Genomic DNA, 22,441 nt, shown 5'->3' on the forward strand with positions numbered 1-22,441 from the left:
TACACTACAGCTCACAGCAACACTGGATCCTTAACCCATTCAGCAAGGCCTGGGATCGAACCCACATTCTCATGGATACCAGTTGGGTTCGTTACTACTGAGCCACAACAGGGACTCCAACTCACCAATTTCAAATGACAGATCACAGAGGAAGTGCAAAGAAAGCCATCACATATACTTTTTATCATCAGTTCCAACCTTTTTTTGCTTTTAGGTAGCAAGATAAAAGACACGGGCAGTTAGGCAGTATGAATAAAAACAGATGGTCAAAAGGATCTTGAACCTTCAAAAAGGGTGACTATCTCCTCACATGTTTTCTTAGTCAAATAGGGCAGGGAAATAAGCATCTGGTAAAATAATTGGATCTCCAGGGTGGTGCAAAGAGGACTGACTACTCCTAAAAACAAACATAGGGCTCCATCAGAATTATTTCAATGATTTGACGGCCTTATGGTTATTTTGACATTTCTTTCATATATATATATACATACACATATATACATACACATATACTTAAACCTCCATGGAAATTATGTAATGATGGTATAAATAGTGGCAAAGCATATGAAGAAAACATAGTGTCTAGGATTGAAGTCATGCAAAATTAAAGATGTATGATGGCATGTCTGTGTTATGCAATGAATCACCATCATGCAGCAGGATGCTGATACTGGATTTATCCCACAGCACCACATGTCTACACTAAAAACTGGGAAAAAAATTTACCAAGCTCTTGGTAGGTTTGCAAATCTCCAGGAATGTGTTATCATGTAAACACCTTATCTGAATAACTTCCATATATTCTTTTTTTTTTTTTTTTGGCTCTTTTCAGTTTATTGCAGAAAGGCATTACATTAGTCCAAGTTAAAAGCAGACCCAAATGGTTCCATTATACAAGCTGTGAGGTTTTTAAACTGGTGACGAGGAACAGAAGGGAAATTCTACTCATTGCAAGGAAATCCTCACTTAAGCTTCAGTGAGCCAAAGGCACTTAAAACCCATGAACCTTCAGCTGGTCGTCCTTAGCCAGTCCAGTCACTGCAAGGAACTGCCATATGTTCTTGCGCTGGTCACCCTGTAGATGAATGACTTCTCCATAGTCTGGATGCTCAATTACGGTACCATTGCAGGCAAATTTCTTCTTAAACGCCTTCACTAGTTTCTTTTTATCGTAATCCTCAGCGATCCCTTGGACAGTGTTAAGATCTTCCTGCCGTTTTTCTGTTGAATTTTTATATGATCCCTAAGTGCCAGCAGGGATCAGATCACCATCCCTACCTACACCAGCAAAGGGATGGTGAGAGTGGAGGTTCTGGATCGCGGACCTACGATAAGATTCCTTTTCTTCACTGGAAACCTCCTTCAGAAAGCAGCTGTGGGAGAAGGCGGGCTCGGGTTGGGGGATGGAGCAGCTGGAAGCAAGGGGGCTTGAGGGGGAGGCTGCTGAGTCCTCGGCTGTGGCTCAGTGACAGGGCCATATATTCTTTATGTAATAATGACAAACTAGAAATCAATGGTGCTATACTACTACAGAATTCCTTTAATTTCCAATTGCAAAACCAAACCAATAGCACAAAAATAATATCTCTGCTTACTGAGACCTAGGCAGTCACATATATTACAAAAGAGCAAGTACTCTATAAATCTTTCTATAGCACATCTTCCTGAAACATGAGCTGGTCCTCACTGAGATGTAACAAATTATAGAGACCTTACAAGATCATCTACCCAATCTCCTATATTAAAACAGATTTCAATTGATTGATTGATTGATTTAGTCTTTTTAGGACCACACCTGTGACATATAGAAGTTCCCAGGCTAGGGGTCAAATAGGAGCTGTAGCTGCCGGCCAACACCACAGTCACAGCAATGCTAGAGCCCAGCCTCGTCTGCAACCTATAGCTACGCCCCACTGAGCAAGGTCAGGGATCAAACATGAGTCCTCGTGGATACTAGTCGAGGTAGTTACCACTGAGCCACAACAGAAACTCCAAAACAGATTTTAGATGAAAAATGTCAACCTTTAAAAAAATCAATCTGAAAAACACAAGCAGACACACAAATATAGGGAACAGACTTGTGGTTGCCAAGGGGGCAAGGGGAGGGAGTGGTATGGACACAGAATTTGGGGTTAGTAGCTGCAAACTATTACATTTAGAATGCATAAGCAATGAGATTCTACTGTTCCCACAGGGAACAATATCCAGTCCAGTCTCTTGGGATAGACCATGAGGGAAGATAATACGAGAAAGTATATATATATGGAATATATATATATGGGATAGTGTATATATATAATGACTGGGTCACTTTGCTGTACAGTAGAAATTGGCACAACATTGTGAATCAACTATACTCTAATAAAAACTTTAAAAAATAAAAACTGAATTTTAAAAATCAACCCAAGTTTGCAACATTTAGGAAAATAAACCCTGCTTGTGTAAATCTCCAAGGGCAAAAGTTTTCACAATGAAATATTTCAAAACACAGAATAATTCTATAGGCACTGAAAAAAATAGCAATCAAATATGAGCCCTTTAGAAAGCTCGAAGGGTAGAAAATCAAAACAAATACTTGGAGTTTGTTGTGGCACAGCGGAAATGAATCTGACTAGGAACTGTGAGGTTTTGGGCTCAATCCCTGGCCTAGCTCAGTGGGTTAAGGATCCGGTGCTGCCATGAGCTGTGGTATAGGTCGAAGACAGGGTTCAGATCCCCCGTTGCTGTGGCTGTGTGTAGGCCAGCAGCTACAACTCCCATGCGACCCCTAGCCTGGGAACCTCCATATGCCGCTGGTCTGGCCCTGACAAAAAAAAAAAAAAAAAACCCTCAAAATAATAACCAAAAATTCTTACTGCCTCTCAAATCGAATCTATACTTTTATACTTACTGCAAACTCTGCTTTGTAAAAAATAAAACAAAAAACTTGAAAACACATTGTTTCCATCTAACACAGCTATTCTTCACGTCTCACAAATAAAGCCATATTTATAATGGAGAAAAACATTAAAATAGCAAAAAATTAATTTCTTCCGATGCAATCATGTTCTCTCTCTTGTTCAAGATAACTGAGATTTTTAGTTTTAGAAAATACACAAGCACCCAACGGGAATCTATGAGATTGAGAAACTGAAAGATTAATTTAGGGAGTTCCCATCGTGGTTCAGTGGCAATGAACCTGATTAGTATCCATGAGGATGTGGGTTCGATCCCTGGCCTCCATCAGTGGGTTCAGGATCTGGCATTGCAGTGAGCGGTGTGTAGGTTGCAGACAAGACTCAGATCCCATGTTGCTGTGAACTGTGACTGTGGCCAGTAGCTAAAGCTCTGATTCAACCCCTAGTCTGGGAACTTCCATATGCCATGAGTGCAGCCCTAAAAAGACATATATATATATATATATATATATATATATATATGTATATATATATATATATATATACACACATAAATTTGGGATTAGAGTATGGACCTGCTCACTACAAAAACCTCCCAGTTGTGATTTCCTTGCTGAGAATCCAAATTCTGGGAATTTAGGGTTTGGATTATTTGTATTTGCTAGTTAGTCTGTAAGGGAAAACAAAAGAAGATGAAGGAGCATTTCCAGGACATGTCCGGCCATAGCCTTCATGCCTATAATGTCCTGGTATAGGTTTGTTTCAGTCCAGGGAATGCCACCTCTCACCAAGATGCAGATCTCTGGGCATCAGAGTGGAGCTGCCAAAAAAGCAGAGAGACAAAAGTCAGTGGTCACCAACTGGCTGCCACATCTTTCCAAAGTCATCACATTCTCAAATATCATCCAAGCAGATGCCTTCAGAGCATCTTAAATATAAATATGAAGGGAAGGCATCAGTTGGGCTTGTCTCCTGATCAACCTTTCTAAGGTAATACCAAAGTATCAGCACTTGAGAGGCAGCTCACTTATAAAACTTCAGGCTTCAGGAAATTCACAAGCACAGAAATTACTCTATTCAAGGACCTGGGGGTGGTTCATGTTGAACACACATGATGTATTGTCTCCTCGGTTTTTACTGGTAACTCCTCATACAGAGAAGTGGCCCTGGACTCTGGGTTCCAAAGCCATTTCCTGGTGCACTTCTTAGAACTGTAACTTTTCAAGGGTAAAATTCTGATAATTAGGAAAATCTCTCACTTGTTGCCATAGTACAAACTGAGCCAGAACAATTCCGAGTGGAATTTACCTTCCACTCCGATGTAAGCACAGTTTCAGAAACACTGACAAGTTGTGTAAGCCGAATCTGAAACTTATTTCTTATTTTTTTAATTTATTTATTTGATTTTTATTTTTTCCATTATAGCTGATTTAAAGTCTTCTGTCAATTTTCTACTGCACAGCAAGGTGACCCAGTCACACACATACATATACATTCTTTTTTTCTCACATTATCATGCTCCATCACAACTGACCAGACAAGTTCCCAGTGCTATGCAGCAGGATCTCATTGCTTATCCATTCCAAAGGCAATAGTTTGCATCTGTTAACCACAAATTCCCAGTTCCTCCCACTCCCTCCCCCTCCCTCTTGGCAACCACAAGTCTGTTCTCCATGTCCATGATTTTCTTTTCTGTGGGAAGATCCATTTGTGCCATATATTAGATTCCAGATATGTGGTATCATATGGTATTTATCTTTCTGACCTACTTCACTTAGTATGAGAGTCTCTAGTTCCATCCATGTTGCTGCAAATGGCATTATTTTGTTCTTTTTATGACTGAGTATTGTCCATTGTGTATATATACCACATTTTCTTTCTTTCTTTCTTTCTTTCTTTCTTTCTTTCTTTCTTTCTTTCTTTCTTTCTTTCTTTCTTTTTTGTCTTTTTGCCATTTTCTTGGGCTGCTCCCACGGCATGTGGAGGTTCCCAGGCTAGGGGTCTAATCGGAGCCATAGCCACTGGCCTACGCCAGAGCCACAGCAATGCAGGATCTGAGCCGCGTCTGCAACCTACGCCACAGCTCATGGCAATGCTGGATCCTTAACCCACTGAGCAAGGCCAGGGATCGAACCCGCAACCTCATGGTTCCTAGTCAGATTCGTTAACCACTGAACCACGACAGGAACTTCTATACCACATTTTCTTAATCCATTCATCTGTGGATGGACATTTAGGTTGTCTCCATGTCTTGGCTATTGTGACTAGTGCTGCAGTGAACATACGGGTGCATGTGTCTTTATCAAGGAAAGTTTTGTCCGGGTACACTGCTGGGTCATATGGTAGTTCTATGTATAGTTTTCTAAGGTACCTCCATACTGTTCTCCATAGTGGTTGTACCAATTTATATTCCCACCAACAGTGCAAGAAGGTTCCCTTTTCTCCACACCCTCTCCAGCATTTGTTATTTGAACTTATTAATGATAGCCATTCTGACATGTGTAAGGTGGTACCTCATAGTAGTTTTTGATTTGCATTTCTCTAATAATCAGTGATGTTGAGCATTTTTTCATGTGCTTGTTGGCCATCTATTTCTTACTATTTTTAATCATTAGCTTTTGGAGAGTAACATTACGTTTCAAAATGCTACTATACAATACCTTAGAAAGAGGCAATACCAAGAAGCTACAAATAATCCCTAAACTTCAACATACGTAGAGGTTTAGAGATTTCATTTTACTAAGTCCTTTAAAAATCAATTTCATTTGATTTCAAGCCCTGCACTGTGAGGGAGCCAAGAAAGATATTATCATCTCATTTTTATAGACGAAGTATCTGAGAATCTCAGGCTGGTTAGGTAAATTGCCACCCTCAACCCACATTATATGTAGAAAGACAGGGACTTAAATATTACCTGCACAACAACATGGACTAGTAAAGGTTTACCTTAACTCATCTTCCTTAGAAAAATAATAACAATAATAATAATAAAATGTTCATCTTTGAACTCTGGTGACTTTCAGCTCTCAAAAACCACAGCTAGGAGTTCCCGTTGTGGCTCAGTGGTTAACAAATCAGACTAGGAACCATGAGGTTGTGAGTTCCATCCCTGGCCTTACTCAGTGGGTTAAGGATCCGGGGTTGCCTGGGAACCTCCATATGCCGCAGGTACGGCCCTAAAAAGACAAGGAAAAAAAAAAGAAAGAAAGAAAAAGAAAAATCAAAGACCAAAGAGGGAGAAAAGGTACTACTCTGAATCCTCTGCTCTTCCACTTGGGAACATTGCCTTAATAAAAAGAGTTCTAGGCTTCCAGGCAGAAGATGCAGATGGTCGTATTGGATTCATCCAAATAAATGTCTTTAGGAAATTCATTTAGTTTCTCAACCTCTGAAGGAGGGAAATGTAAATATGGGCGCTTATCCAGAGGGCAAATGGGCTCAACAATCTTAGAAGAAACAAAAATGAGGAAAGTTTTTTTTTTTAATTTTTTTCTCTTTTTAAGGCTGAACCTGTGGCATAAGCAAGTTCCCAGGCTAGGGGACCCATAGCAACACAAGATCTGAGACAAATCTGAGACAGCTTGTGGAAACACCAGATCCTTAACCCACTGAGAGAGGCCAGGGATCGAACCCGCATCCTCATGGACACTGTGTTGGGTTCTTAAGATGTGATAGGAACCCCTAAAATGAGGAAAGTTTTAATGGTGGAAAGTCAGTTGTGAGATGGAGGAACTTTACAAGTAAAAGAATTTTAAAACAACATTAAGCGGGACTTGAAAATGCCCCTGCCCAGAACAATGTAATAGAAAGTATACTCATTTTCTCTCCCAGAGAGAGCCCAGGGTCTCATGTACCAGCTCCAAACTTGGTTCTCTGGATTACTGGCATTTTTCTCTTTTTTTTGTTTGTCTTTTTAGGGCCGCGACCGTGGCACGTGAACGTTCCCAGGCTAAGGGTCAAATCAGAGCTATAGCCGCTGGTCTACACCTCAGCCATAGCAACGCCACATCCAAGCCCCGTGTCTGTGACCTACACCACAGCTCACGGCGATGCTGGATCCCTAACCCACTGAGTGAGGCCAGGGATTGAACCTGGAACCTCAGGGTTCCTAGTCGTGTTCTTTTCTGCTGTGCCACGTCTGGGAACTCCTGGCATTTTTCTTTATGTCTAGATAGATCCTCAAGGTCTGCAATCTATGACTAAAGGATGAATTTAATAACTCTCACGTACATTGCTCCTCCTTAAAACACACACACACACACACCCATAATATACCTAATTGAGGGAAGTAAGAATAAAACAGGAAAACTGCATTGACCATCGACGTTTGGAAAAGGGTATATTAGGGACTGCAGTAGTGTTCCCCTGTGTATGACATCACTGTGTACTGCTTGGCTCCTGCTCTGCTGATAGAGGAGGTTTCTTGGTCAGTTAGTCTCATTGCCCCCATCTGATCTCACAAAGGAGCTCTCTTGTTTCTTAATACCTTTATTCAGCTGTTACACACATGCCATACAATTCACATATTAAAATGGACATTTCCTTAAAAGAGACACATGCACCCGCATGTTCATTGCAGCACTATTCACAATAGCCAGGACATGGAAACAACCCAAATGTCCATCGACAGATGATTGGATTCGGAAGATGTGGTATATATACACAATGGAATACTACTCAGCCATCAAAAAGAATGACATAATGCCATTTGCAGCAACATGGATGGAAGTAGAGACTCTCATACTGAGTGAAATGAGCCAGAAAGACAAAGACAAATACCATATGATATCACTTATAACTGGAATCTAATATCCAGCACAAATGAACATCTCCTCAGAAAAGAAAATCATGGACTTGGAGAAGAGACTTGTGGCTGCCTGATGGGAGAGGGAGGGAGTGGGAGGGATCAGGAGCTTGGGATTATCAGACACAACTTAGAATAGATTTACAAGGAGATCCTGCTGAGTAGCATTGAGAACTAAGTCTAGATACTCATGTTGCAACAGAACAAAGGGTGGGGAAAAAAATGTAATGTATACATGTAAGGATAACTCGATCCCCTTGCTGTACAGTGGGAAAATAAAATAAAAAAATAAATAAAAAAAAATAAAATGGACATTTCAACAGTCTTTAGTATATTCACAGTTATGTGCAATCATCCTCATAGTCAATTTTATACCATATTTATCAATTCACAAAGAAACCCTGTACCCTTGAGTCACCTCCGTTAGTTCCCTTTTCCTATCCAGATGCATTTTGGAGAATCTCTCTTATTCAGTGTCCTGCTTAGAAATATCTAAGGTAGAAGCTCTAAGTGATCTTGGGGTTCTTTTTTTTTTTTTTAGGGCAGCATTCGTGGCATATGGAGGTTCCCAGGCTAGGAGTCTAATTGGAGCTACAGCTGCCGGCCTACACCACAGCCACAGCAACACCAGATCCAAGGTGCCTCTGTGACCTACACCACAGCTCACAGCAACGCAGGATCCTTAACCCACTGAGTAAGGCCAGGGATCAAACCCACAACTTCACAGTTTCAAGTCAGATTCGTTTCTGCTGCGCCACAACAGGAACGTCTCTTCTTGGGGTTCTGAAACCAGTTTAATAGTTCCTTTACCAGAGTTCCTGTCCTGGCTCAGTGGAAACAAATCTGACTAGCATCCATGAGGAAGAAGATTCGATCCCTGGCCTCCCTCAGTGGGTTAAGGATCCGGCATTGTTGTGAGCTGTGGTGTAGGTCGAAGAGGCAGCTTGGATCTGGTGTTGCTGTGGCTGTGGTATAGGCCAGCGGCTACAACTCTGATTCAACCCTTAGCCTTGGAACCCCCATGTGTTTCGAGTGTGGCCCTAAAAAAAAAAAAAAAAAAAAGACAAAAAACAAAACAGTTACTTTACCATTCATGTCAGGCCAAGGATTTAAGGATTACCTTAGGTTCTGAGCATTGGTAATGAAATTTCCTTCTTATTCTTCAACTCTATTTTTGTTTGGAAATGGTTACAAATTTAGAGATATTTTCAAGATCAATCCTATTTTAGGAGTTCCCATGGTGACTCAGTGGTGTTGAACCTGAGTAGTATCCATGAGGACGAGGGTTCAATCCCTGGCCTCACTCAGTGGGTTAAGGATCCGACGTTGCTGTGAGCTGTGATGTAGGTCACAGAATCAACTCAGATCCCATGTTGCTATGGCTGTGGTGTAGGCTGGCTGCTACAGCTCCAATTTGATCCCTAGCCTGGGAAATTCCATATGCCATGGGTACCGCCCTAAAAAGATTTTTTGAAAAATCAGTTCTATTTCAATTTTAACTTTTTTAATTTAAAAAATTTTATTTAATAAAATTGAATATATTTAAGGTACACAGCCTATTTTATTTTATTTTATGTCTTTTTGCCATTTCTTGGGCTGCTCCCGCGGCATATGGAGGTTCCCAGGCTAGGGGTCTAATCGGAGCTGTAGCCACTGGCCTACACCAGAGCCACAGCAACACGGGATCCAAGCTGCATCTGCGACTTACACCACAGCTCACAGCAATGCCGGATTGTTAACCCACTGAGCAAGGCCAGGGATCAAACCCGCAATCTCATGGTTCCTAGTCGGATTTGTTAACTACTGCACCACGACGGGAACTCCCTACAGCCTATTTTAATACACATATACATAATGAAATGATTACTATAGTCAAGTTAATTAATATATAATGTCTTCACATAGTTGTCTGTTTTTGTGTAAGTGTTGACAACACTGAAACATACCCTCTTAGCACAATTCCAGTACACAATATAGAATTGTTAGCTATTATATCACATCCTGTACATTAGGTCTTTAAAACCTATTCATCCTGCATAACTGAAACTTGGACGCTTTGACCAACATCTGAACACTTCTCCAAACTCCTCCACCAAGATAACTGACATTCAACTCTGGGGTAATAATTCAACTTTTTTAGCTTCCATATATTAGTGGGATCATGCAGTGCTTTTCTTTATGACTTATTTCACTTAGTATAAGGTCCTCCAAGTTCATTCAGCTTGTCTCAAATGCGGGCTTTCCTTCTTTCCCATGGCTGAGTATATTCCATTGTACATATATTACTTAGTTTTCACATATTTGTGAATAATTTCTCCTTTTTTTTTTTTCTGTTACGGACTTCTAGATTCATTCCATTTTGGTCTAAAAAGATATTTGGTATGATTTTAATCTTCTTAAATTTGTTAAGAGTTGGTTTTGACCAAATCCTGTGCTCTAGCCTCAAACATTTTTCATATGCACATGAGAAAAATGTGTATTATTCTGCTGGCGGTGAAAGTTTTATATCTCCATTAGATTCATTGAGTCTACGGTGTTGTTCAGGGCTACTGGTTCTTTATTGATTTTCACTCTGCATATTTGTTCTATTACTAAAGTGAGATATTGAAATCTCCTATTTTTGCATTATTAGGAATTTTTCCCTTTAGATCTGCCAATATATGCTATATATATATTTAGATGTGCTGATGTTAGGTGCATACAGATTTACAGTTTTTATATTGCTGAATTGACTCTTTTATCATTATATAATAGCTTTGTTTGTCTAAGAGACAGCTTTAGACTATTTTGTCTAAGTATAGCCACTCGTTTTCTTTTTGTTACCATTTACATGAATTATCTCATTTTATTCATTTATGTTTAGCCTATATGTGTTCTTCTTTTTTTTTATTATTATTATTTTTTTTATTTTTTAGGGCCAAACCCAAGGCATATGGAGGTTCTCAGGCTAGGGGTTGAATCAGAGCTATAGCTGCTGGCCTATGTCACAGCCACAGCAATGTGGAATCTGAGCCTCATCTGTGACCTACACCACAACTCACAGCAATGCCAGATCCTTAACCCACTGAGTGAGGCCAGGGATCAAATCTGCATCCTCATGGATCCTAGTCAGGTTCAGGTTCGTTAACTGCTGAGTCATGACGGGAACTCCAACCTTGATTTTTTAATCCACTCAGTCACTGCATCTATTTATTGAGGAGTTTCGTCTATTTTACATTTAAAGTAATTATTGATAGGGAAAGGTTTCCATTGCCATGTTGTTAACCACTTTGTCTTGTAACTTTTCCATCCCTCTTTTTCTCTCTTGTTGTGTTCCTTTATTTGTCTTTTTGTTTTGTTTTGTTTTGTTTTTATGGCTGCACTCACAGCATATGGAAGTTCCTGGGCCAGGGGATGAATCCAAGCCACAGCTGCAACCTACACCACAGTCGTGGCAATGCCAGATCTTTTAACCCACTGCATTGGGCTGGGGATTGAACCTGCACCTCTGCAGCTACCTAGGCCTCTGCAGTCAGACTCTTAACCCACAGAGCCACAATGGGAACTCCTTTTTTCAGATTTTTTTTCTTTTTTCTTTTTTCATTAATAGGTTTTGATTCCTTTCTTCCTTTTCTTTTCTTTCTTTTCTTTCTTTCTTTTCACTTTTTAGGGTCGTACTTGCGACATATGGAAGTTCTCATGCTAGTGGTCAAATCAGAGCTGCAGTGCCAGCCACAGCCGCAGCCACAGCAATGTAGGATCCAAGCTGCATCTGTGACCTACATCACAGCTCAGGGCAATGCCAGATCCTTATCCACTGAGTGAGGCCAAGGATTGAACCCACATCCTCATGGATATTAATCGGGTTCATTACTGCTGAGCCATGGCAGGAACTCCTTGATTCCATTCTTGTTTTCTTTGTGGTTACCAAGGGGCTTACACAAAGTATAGTTAAAACAATCTATCTTAAACTGGTAATATCTTAAGTTCTTTTGGAGAATGCAATATTTTTACATCCCTTCTCTCCACAATATATACTATTTTCATAATTTACATCTATTTATGTTGTGTATCTATTGAAATAAAATAGTTGTAGTTGTTTTGAGTACTTTCATAATTTAAACTTTATGGTAGGATTAAGTATTTTCCCACCACCACTCTAGTAATACCGTATTCTGGTTTTGCCTACATATTTGCTTTACTAACAAGTTTCATACTTTTTTAGGAGACCAACACTCAGGCAGCAATTGGAAAAGTCAGGGCACTAGATGTGCAGTCTAACTCCTTTCAGAGAGACCTGTATTCTAAGAAATATTAAGGGAAGTTACTTTGCTGAAGGCAGTTATCCTGGATGGAACTACAAAGCTGAAGGAAGGAAAGAAGAGCACTAGAAAAGGTAAATTTGTGGGGGAAAAGGCACTGAAAAAGATGCTGACTGCCTAACATAATAATAATGTCTTTTGAGGCAACATAGGTACTAATGGAAGTTTAAAAATGACTAAAACAGCATTAAATATAGCATGTTGTTCAAGAAGTGGTAAAAATACTAATTTAAAAGAATGATAAAATGTCAAACATGCATATTGTAATTTATGAGAAAACCACTAAAAGAAAAACATTGAAACATGTAGTTAAGAACTAAATAGAGGAGTTAGAATGATAAAAATAGTTAATGTGGGAGTTCCCGTTGTGGTGCAGTGGTTAACGAATCCGACTAGGAACCATGAGGTTGCGGGTTCGGTCCCTGACCTTGCTCAGTGGGTTAACGATCTGGTGTTGCCCTGAGCTGTGGTGTAGGTTGCCGACTTGGCTCGGATCCCGCGTTGCTGTGGCTCTGGGGTAGGCTGGAGGCTACAGCTCCGATTGGACCCCTAGCTTGGGAACCTCCATATGCTGAGGGAATGGCCCTAGAAATGGCAAAAAGACACACACACACACACACACAAAAAAGTTAATGTGGAGTTCTGTGATGCAGAGAGGGCTCAGGATCTGGCACTATCATTGCCATGGCTTGGGCAGCTGCTATGGCTCAGGTTTGATCCCTGGCCCATGAACTTCCGTATGCAGAGGGTGTTGCCAAAAACAAACAAACAAAAACAAAAAGTAATTAATGCAAAAGAAATCAGGGAAGCGGCTATAAAGAAATAAAGAATATATGAATCAAATGAAAAATAAAAATCAAGATAAAAGACTTAACCCTGTTTAAAACTGACTTTTTGCTCTCTGTGACTGACTCAGTGGACTAGTGAATTAGAGACCCTCTCCCATAGGTGAGTTAGATGCCCATCCTCAGGTTACAGCCGTAAAACTTAGGGCACTGGTTGTGTGGACCAACCCCTTCCAGGGAGAATCTGAAGGCTTGGTTTTAGCACCAGAATGAACGGGGGAGGAGAAGGTGCAGGAAGCGCCCACACTCCTGTGCAAGATCCCAGAGGACCACTAACTGCCAGCCCACCAATGCCTCTCTGTAGGTGATGTAGATAGATGTCTAACCCTTGGGCAAGAGTTGGGAAAATTGGGACAAGTGCAATCTAAACCCTTTCAGGGAGAAGCTGAGAGTTGGTCTTTATTGACGGTTTGCTTTACACAGGGCTTGGGAAGCTGGGGGAAGTGCTTATGCTTTTGTTTTGTTTTATTTTATTTTTTATTTTATTTTATTTTATTGCTTTTTAGGATGCACCTGCAGCATGCGGAAGTTCCCAGTCTAGGGGTTGAATTGGAGCTGTAGCCACAGCCACAGCAACACCAGATCTGAGCCGCATCTTTAACTTACACCACAGCTCATGGCAATGCTAGATCTTTAACCCACTGAGCAAGGCCAGGGAGCAAACCTGCATCCTCATGGATACTAGTCGGGTTTGTAACCGGCTGAGCCACAGTGGGAACTCCCAACATTTCATCTTTGAGGTGTAGTTCTGATATGAAGAAGTTCTGTGACTACCACCAGGACACTGCTTAAAGACTTGGTTTTCTCATGCATAAAGTGGAAGAGAATTTTGACCTTTTAAGATACTTTGAACACCAAAATTGGAAGAAGTAAAATAGACTAAAACAATGAAGCAGATTTTTTTAAAAGATAAACTTAATGTTTGGAGTTCATTAAGTTTATTTTATTGACATTTTAAAGGATATTGATGAGGATTTCAAGAAGATACTCAGGAGTTCCCGTCGTGGTGCAGTGGTTAACAAATCCGACTAGGAACCATGAGGTTGCGGGTTCGGTCCCTGCCCTTGCTCAGTGGGTTAACGATCCGGCGTTGCCGTGAGCTGTGGTGTAGGTTGCAGACGCGGCTCGGATCCCGCGTTGCTGTGGCTCTGGCGTAGGCCGGTGGCTACAGCTCCGATTCAACCCCTAGCCTGGGAACCTCCATATGCCGTGGGAGTGGCCCAAGAAATAGCAACAACAACAACAACAAAAAAAAAGACAAAAGACAAAAGACAAAAAAAAAAAAAAAAAAAGAAGATACTCAGAGGTGCCATTTATAGACTACACAGTCAGTGTAGTGGTACATACAGACACACAAATAGACTTACCCATGTAATTTAATTTTTCTGGCACTCTTCTCTCCTTGTGCTATGTATATTCCAATGTCTAAAGAGTCACTTTTTTTTTTGTCTTTTTGCCTTTTCTAGAGCCGCACCCTCAGCATATGGAGTTTCCCTGGCTAGGGGTCTAATCAGAGCTATAACTGCCGGCCTACACCAGAGCCACAGCAACACCAGATCCAAGCCACGTCTGCCACTACACCACAGCTCACGGCCACACCAGATCCTTAACCCACTGAGTGAGGCCAGGGATCGAACCTGAAACTTCATGGTTCCTAGTCGGATTCGTTTCCACTGTGCCACGATGGAAACTCCGAGTCACTTTTTCTCACTGGCTATATGCAGGGGATCAAGAAAAATTGGGGGTCATTTCTAAGTTCAGAGTTGGGAATGGGGAATGTGGGAAATATAACATAGAAAAAGGCATTTTTGTTGTTGTTAAAGTATAGTTGATTTATAGTACTGTGCCAATTCCTGCTGTACAGCAAAGTGACACAGTTATACATATACATACATTCCCTTTCTCATATTATTTTCCATCATATTCTATACCAAGACTGGATATAGTTCCCCGTGCTGTACAGTAGGATCTCACTGCTTATCCATTTCAAAGTAATAGTTTGCAGCTACTAACCCCAAACTCCCAGTCCATTCCTCTCCCACCCGGATCCTCTCTCCCCTCTCTTCTTTGGCTACCGCAAGTCTGTTCTCCATATCAGTGAGTCTGTTTCTGGAAATGCATAATTTCTTAACTGGAGATAAAACAATTGCAAATTGGGAATAGGTAAAATATTGATAAAAAGCCAGAAAGGGAGTTCCCGTCGTGGCTCAGTGGTTAACGAATCCGACTAGGAACCATGAGGTTGCAGGTTCGATCCTTGGCCTTGCTCAGTGGGTTAAGGATCCGGTGTTGCCGTGAGCTGTGGTGTAGTTGGCAGATGCAGCTCAGATCTGGTATTGCTGTGCTGTGGTGTTGCCCGGTGGCTACAGCTCCGAATAGACCCCCAGCCTGGGAACCTCCATATGCCACAAGTGAGAAAAAGACACACACACACACACACAAAAAGCCAGAAAGGACAAAGGTGAGACACAAGTTGAAGGAGTCATGGCTGCTCCTGAGTGCATAGGTGCATGTCTTCCAAGAAACTGACTTGTTCCCAAAATAAGGGACATTTTTTTCCAATTTTGTAAAAATTAACTTTTTCTTTATCATTAGCAATGCCTTTATAATCAATTGCTCCTGAAATATAGGTTGAGATAGACCTGGCTGGAAATGTCAAACATTACCTTAAAAAAAAAAGAGAGCGGTCTTAAATATCATGATTTTAAAACTTACTGTGAGATTACAATAATGACTGTGTAGTTCTGGCATAAGTCTAGATAAATTGATTTAAGAAACAGTGTGGAAAATCCAGATATTGCTGGTCAGTTGATTTTCAACAAAGATGCCAACGTACTTCAATAGGGATAGGATAGTCCTTTAACAAATGATGATTAAAAATCTTTTGATATACACACAGGAATAATAAAATTTGACCCTTACTTCATAAAAGTTAAAAATCATAATCATAAAAAAGAAAAAATGATAAAGCTTCTAGGAGAATACATAGGATATCTTTGTATACTTCTTTTTTATTATTCAGTGAATTTTATTACATTTATAGTTGTACAATGATGATCACAACCAAATTTTACAGCATTTCCATCTCAAACCCCCAAAATATCTTTGTATACTTCTAATTGGCAAAGAATTCCTCAAAAAAATTACAGAGAAAAAAAGATAAAATCAAACTTCTTTAAAATTCAAAACTCTACTCTTCAAAAAAGATTGTTAGGAAAATAAAAAGGCACACCACAGACTGAGAAAAAATATTTGTAGTAAGTGCATCTGAGAAATGCATATCCAAAATATATTAATTTAATTGAATACAAATATTAACAACACAATTTTAAAATATGCAAAATACATGAACAAAAGATATACCAATCATCAGTATACATGTTGAAAAACATTTCAAAATCATAAATCATCAAAAAATACAGAATACTAAAACAAAACAGCAACAACAACAATACAGAATACTACAACTATGTGATATCACTACGGACACTTGAATGTCTAAAACTGAAAAGACTGACAATATCAAGTGTAGATGAGGATATAGAAGAATTAAGGAATTCTCATAACTAGCTGCTAGAAGTGGAAAACCGTACACGCATAATCAAAAACAGTTTGGCAATTTCTTATAAACATACAACTTTCCTATATTCTAACTATTTCTATACCAAGAGAAAATTTGTATATATATATATATATATATATATAATTATGTACACACACACATGCATATATTTATATACATATACACAAGAAGATTTATAAAGGAATATTCATAAAAACATTATGTATAATAACAAAACACTGGAAACAATCCAAATGTCTATCAGCAGGCGATTAGATAAACAAATTGATATATATTTATAAAATGAAATACTACTCAGCAATAACAAGGAACAAACTACTGACATACAATACAACATGTATAAATCTCAAAAATATTAGGTCAATTGAAAGAGACAGGCGTGAAAGAATGCATACTGTTTGATTTGCCTTATATAAAATTCTACAGGAGTTCCCAATGTGGCTCAGTGGAAACAAATCCGACTAGTATCCATGAGGATGAGGGGTTTGATCCCTGGCCTGGCGCAGTGGGTTAAGGATCCAGCGTTGCTGTGAGCTGTGGTGTAGGTCACAGACATGGCTCAGATCTGGTGATACTGTGGCTGTGGTGTAGGCCAGCAGCTGTAGCTCTGATTCTACTCCTAGCCAGGGAACTTCCACATGCCATGGGTGTGGCCGTAAAAAGAAAAAAAAAATTAAAAATACATAAAAATGAATAAATTTACAAAAGCTCTAGGAATAGTTAAAAAGTCTTCCACACAAAAATTTGTATCCACAAACATTCATAGCAGCATTATTCCAGATAGCCCATAAGTGAGAACAAGCCAAATGTCCATCAACTTATAAATGGATAAATAAAATGTAACATATTCAATAATAGAATATTACTTGTCACTCAAAGGAATGAAATACTAACTCATGATTCTACATAATCACAAAAAACCACACATTATATGATTCTACTTATGTGAAACATACAGAACAGGCAAATCTGTAGATACAGAAAGTAGGAGTTCCCACTGTAGATCAGCATTAGCAAACCCAGCTATGATCCATGGGGATGCGGGTTCGATCCCTGGCCTCACTCAGTGGGTTAAGGATCCAGCATTGTTGTGAGCTGTGGGGTAAGTCGAAGCTGCAGCTCAGATCCTAAGTTGCTGTGGCTGTGGTGTAGGGCGGCAACTGCAGTTCTGATTCTGCCCCTAGCCTGGGAACTTCCCTATGCTGCAGATGTGGTCCTAAAAAAAAAAAAAAGAAAAAGGGGAAAAAAAGAAAGTAAATTAGTGGCTACCTAGGGCTAAGGAGTTTCAGAGAAATTGGAATTGGCTGATTATAGATTTGGAGTTTGTTTTTTGAGATGATAAATTTGTTCTAAAATTGATTGTGGTGGTGGTTCCAGAATTCAGTACACCAAAAGCCAATTGTATGCTTTAAATGGATGAACTGTATGCTATACGAATAATATCTCAATAAACATGTTTTTTTAAAAAAGATATTTGGATAAGTGGGTAGGGGTTGGTTGCAGATAGCAGAAAGTCACTAGAATAGGTGTAAAGGGACAATGAAATACAACTCATTGGGAAATGGGTAGGACTCCAAAATAAGTAGATAAGAATGATGCAGAAGTTGCAGCAAGGTTCAGATGTGAAGCACTTGCATGTTAATTTTTAATACATAAGCATTTGCAAGAGTTGTAAGATGACCACATGAGCCTTTTTTTTTTTTTTTTTTTTTTTTTTTTTGCTTTTTAGGGCCACACTCTTGGCATATGGAGTTTCCCAGGCTGTGGATCGAATCAGAGCTACGGCTGCTGGCCTACGCCACAGCCACTGCAATGCCAGATCTGAGCCGAGTCTGCGACCTACACCACAGCTCACAGCAACACCCAATCCTTAACCCACTGAGCAAGGCCAGGGATCGAACCTGCAACATCATAGTTTCTGGTCGGATTGTTTCCAATGCGCCACGACAGGAATTCCTGTGAGTCTTTTAATGGGGAAAGAAAGAGTAATTATAGGGCTGTCCTAGTTAGTTCCACCAGTGGGAATCCATTTTAGTCTTAGTGAGTATGATCTATCAGGAAGCTCCAATATCCCCAAGTTTACACTTAACCTCAACATTTTTGATATTTGGAGCTGAATAGTTCTTTGTTATGTGTGGCCCTATTAAGATGTTTAGCAATATCTCTGGCTTCTACCCACTGGATGACAGAGCAACTCTCCCTTCCTCCCACATATGTCAACCCAAAATATCTCCAAAATATTGCCAGATTTTACCCATGGGCCAAAATCACTCCTGCTATTTTTTTTTTTTTTTTTTTTTTTTTTTTAGGGCTGCACCCATGGCATACAAAGTTTCACAGGCTAGGGGTTGAATCAGAGCTGCAGCTGCCGGCCTACACCACAGCCACAGTAACATCAGATCCAAGTCATATCTGCAACTCACACCACAGCTCATGGCAATGCTGGATCCTTACCCCACTGAGTGAGGCCAGGGATCAAACCTGCAACCTCATAGTTACTAGTTGGATTCATTTCCACTATGCCACAACAGGAACTCCAAAATTACTCCTGCTTGAGAACCACTGATTTATATGTAGTTTTTTACAGGGTAGAAATAAGTGATATACTGGTAATTATTTATCAGCCAGCTTTCTTGAGGGAAAGCCTTAGTTTGTACTGTGTGTCAGTTTCCATGGTGTAAATACTCCCTTGGTGGCTTATTTCAAGTTACAAGTATTATCAACCTGCTTGCAATTCCTAAGGATTTAACAACAAGCTTTAGTGAGGTGATATACGCCAGCTTCAGGACATTGCAGATAAGGATCTACGATGCTTAAGTGAACAGAGCGTTCCTTCTCAGGGAGTCTGAAACTGCTGTTATCAAAGTGATTCCTGGGGCCAAGGTTCTAACAATCAGGAATAAGCCCAGGATTAGAACTTTTGTGATCTCCTCCCCTTGCATTGTAGATCTTGCCACCTACTCTAATCTTGATTAGAATCAAGTCCTAATGAGATTTGCTTTCCTTGGAAAAGCTGCAGAGCTGAAGCTTAGATGGAAAAGCCCTCCTAATTCAGGCAGAAATAAGCTGATGAGACTGCCTATTTATTCCTGGCCAGTCAAGCAGACATTGGGTTCAAGGCCACTAGAGAAAGCCGTTAATAATGTAGACTCAAGGTCTTGGCAGATTTATGACATTACTATGAGGTAATAAGTCAACTGGATTAACTTTCTATAGCCTAAAATGGTCCAAAGAGAGCATTTAGAGTAGGGTATGTGCAGTAGAATTTTATACAAGGGTCATTCAAATCCCTGTGCAATGATAGGAAATATAGAGATTGATGTGTGAAGTCAAAGAGAGGAGCTTTTAGAAATAATCCTGATATCAGTTTGTGTGCTTGTTTTCCCAGGTTTTTTGGGGTTTGTTTTTGTTTTGTTTTTAATATGGCCACATCTGCAGCATATAGAAGTTCTCAGGCAAGGGATTGGCGGAGACCTACACCACACTTGATACAACACAGGATTCTTTTTTTTTTTTTTTGCCTTTTCTAGGGCCACTCCCTCGGCATATGGAAGTTCCCAGGCTAGGGGTCGAATCGGAGCTGTAGCCACCAGCCTACGCCGAGCCGCGTCTGTGACCCACATCACAGCTCACGGCAACACCGGATCCTTAACCCACTGAACAAGGGCAGGGATCGAACCTGCAACCTCGTGGTTCCTAGTCGGATTTGTTAACCACTGAGCCACGACAGGAACTCCAACACAGGATTCTTTAACCCACTGCACCAGGCCCAGGATCAAACCCGCACCTCCACCGTGACCTAAGCTGCTGCAGTCAGATTCTTAACCCACTGTGCCAGAGCAAGAACTCCATCCCAGGGGGTTCTTTGAGAATCAGGCCAGATTCAGGCAAATTCTCAATTCTGCATATAATGCCTTAGCCTTTACAACTGTGAAGACTCTTCATGTGTGACACTGTGTATAATTATTAGCCTGTTTAAATACCTCAAATGAAAGGTATTGGACTTGACACTGGACAACATATAAATATTTTTGGATAAAATAGTATTTTAACTTTACCAGTGATCACAAAATATTCATGAAAATGGCCGTTTGTTTACACTAAACATTAATTCAAGGAGGAGAAAAAAAAAAAAAACACCAGTAAAATTATATCAGCTGCTATGACATAGATCTAAGTAATATACAAAAGTAAAAAGCATGACCATATAATCACAAAGGTTTAGGAGCAAGCTGAGATCTGGATCCTCTTGATTTGGTTCTAGCTTCTTATATTCACCTTTACTTCATTTGTGAACACCCCACACTGCCATGTTCATTCACACATAATCTTCTTTAAGACTTAAGGTGACAATTTATCCTTTTAATTCGGGCTCTTTTATTTAACCGTTTCCCAAGGAAGCTAGAAAATAAGTTTTGACATAACCGTAAATAACTTACAGTGCATGCCAATTTTCACCTTTCAAACTTTTCCTTCCATTCTTCTTTGATTCAATCATTTGTTCGCATAAATGTTTGAGTAGCTACTCTTTTTTGTTTTTTTTGGTTTTGTTTTTTGTTTTTGTCTTTTTAGGGCCGCACCCGAAGCATGTGGCGGTTCCCAGGCTAGGGGTCGAATCAGAGCTGTCGCTGCCAACCTACATCACAGCCATAGCAACGCAGGATCCAAGCTGCATCCGTGATCTACACCACAGCTCAGGGCAGTGAGGGATCCTTAACCCACTAATCGAGACCAGGGATCGAACCCGAGTCCTTAGGGATGCTAGTCAGATTCGTTTCTGCTGAGCCGCAATGGAAACGCCCTAAAGTAGCTACTCTTGTACCCAGTTCTATGTCTGGTGCTAAGGAGACAGACAGAGACTGTGAATAAGGTTTCATCCCCAACGTTGTGAGGCCACAATATCGTGCAATAGACAGATAGTAAATAATATCCTATTATAATATAATAGGATATATTATATATATAATATGTATATCCTGTGTAACAATCAAGAAATGAACACTATTTTGCAATACAAGACTGTGGCAACAAATCCTCAGAGAGAAATCTGGGAATTCCTTGAAGAAAGAAGTACTTAACAAGCTAGCAGTTCCTCAAAGGCTTACATATAGACTTAGTTACCATATGACACAGCAATTCTACTCCTCCAGGTATACCCAAGAGAATTAAAAACATATTGTTCAAAAACTTTTACATAAATGTTCATAGCAGCAATATTCATTGTAGCAAAAAGTGGGAACAATCCAAATACACATCCACTGATATATGGATAAACTGTTACATTCATACACTGGAATATTGCTTGGCAATAAAAGGGAGTGAGGTATTGCCTCATGCTTCTGCATGGATGGACCCTGAGCACATTATGTAAGTGAAAAGAGCCAATCTCAAAAAACACATATTACATAATTCCATGTACATGAGATGTCTTGAATAGGTAAATCTATGGAGACAGAAAGTAGTCTAGCGCTGGCACTGGGTGAAGGAGGAGAGGGGAGTGACAGCTAAAGGGTACAAAGCTTCTTTGGGCTTGATTAAAATGTTCTCAAATTCATCATGTTTATACAGCTCTGTGAATATACTAAAAACAAGGTACTTGTACAACAAATGGATGAGTTATAACTTAATAAAGCTGTTGTATATTACATTAATAATATACAATATTAACTACTACACGTAGCCAGCACTATATGAAAGCTAGCTGATATTATTATTATTTTAAATGAAAATGAAAACAAGACATCACTTTTCACTTTGTAGGCTGGTAGAGATTAAACTGTTCAGTAATAGACAGCAATGGCTAGAATGTCCACAATCTTTTGTGGTTTTATTTTGATCAAGAGTGTATTTATTATACTTTTAACCAAAGAGCTAATTAAAAGGAAGATGAGAAATACATGAGGCCAGCAAAAAGCTCCATTAAACAAAGTTTTCCTCCATTTCCCTAACCCAGATAAATTTGGTCTAACTAGACTAGATAATGGCAAGGGACGTACGTGTGCCCTCAAGTT

The 22,441-nt window shown here is 39.8% G+C and overlaps 1 pseudogene; it reads right to left on the reverse strand.

The window, feature by feature from the left end:
* Nucleotides 1–881: 881 nt before the first annotated feature.
* Nucleotides 882–20,928, reverse strand: LOC100524905 (eukaryotic translation initiation factor 1 pseudogene; annotated as a pseudogene).
* Nucleotides 20,929–22,441: the final 1,513 nt, after the last annotated feature.

Source organism: Sus scrofa, chromosome 14 (assembly GCF_054392235.1).
Source record: "Sus scrofa isolate SSC_HxYL_T2T_F1_AM1 chromosome 14, Sscrofa_HxYL_maternal_Yorkshire_Landrace_v2.0, whole genome shotgun sequence".
In the NCBI taxonomy this organism is placed as follows: domain Eukaryota; kingdom Metazoa; phylum Chordata; class Mammalia; order Artiodactyla; family Suidae; genus Sus; species Sus scrofa.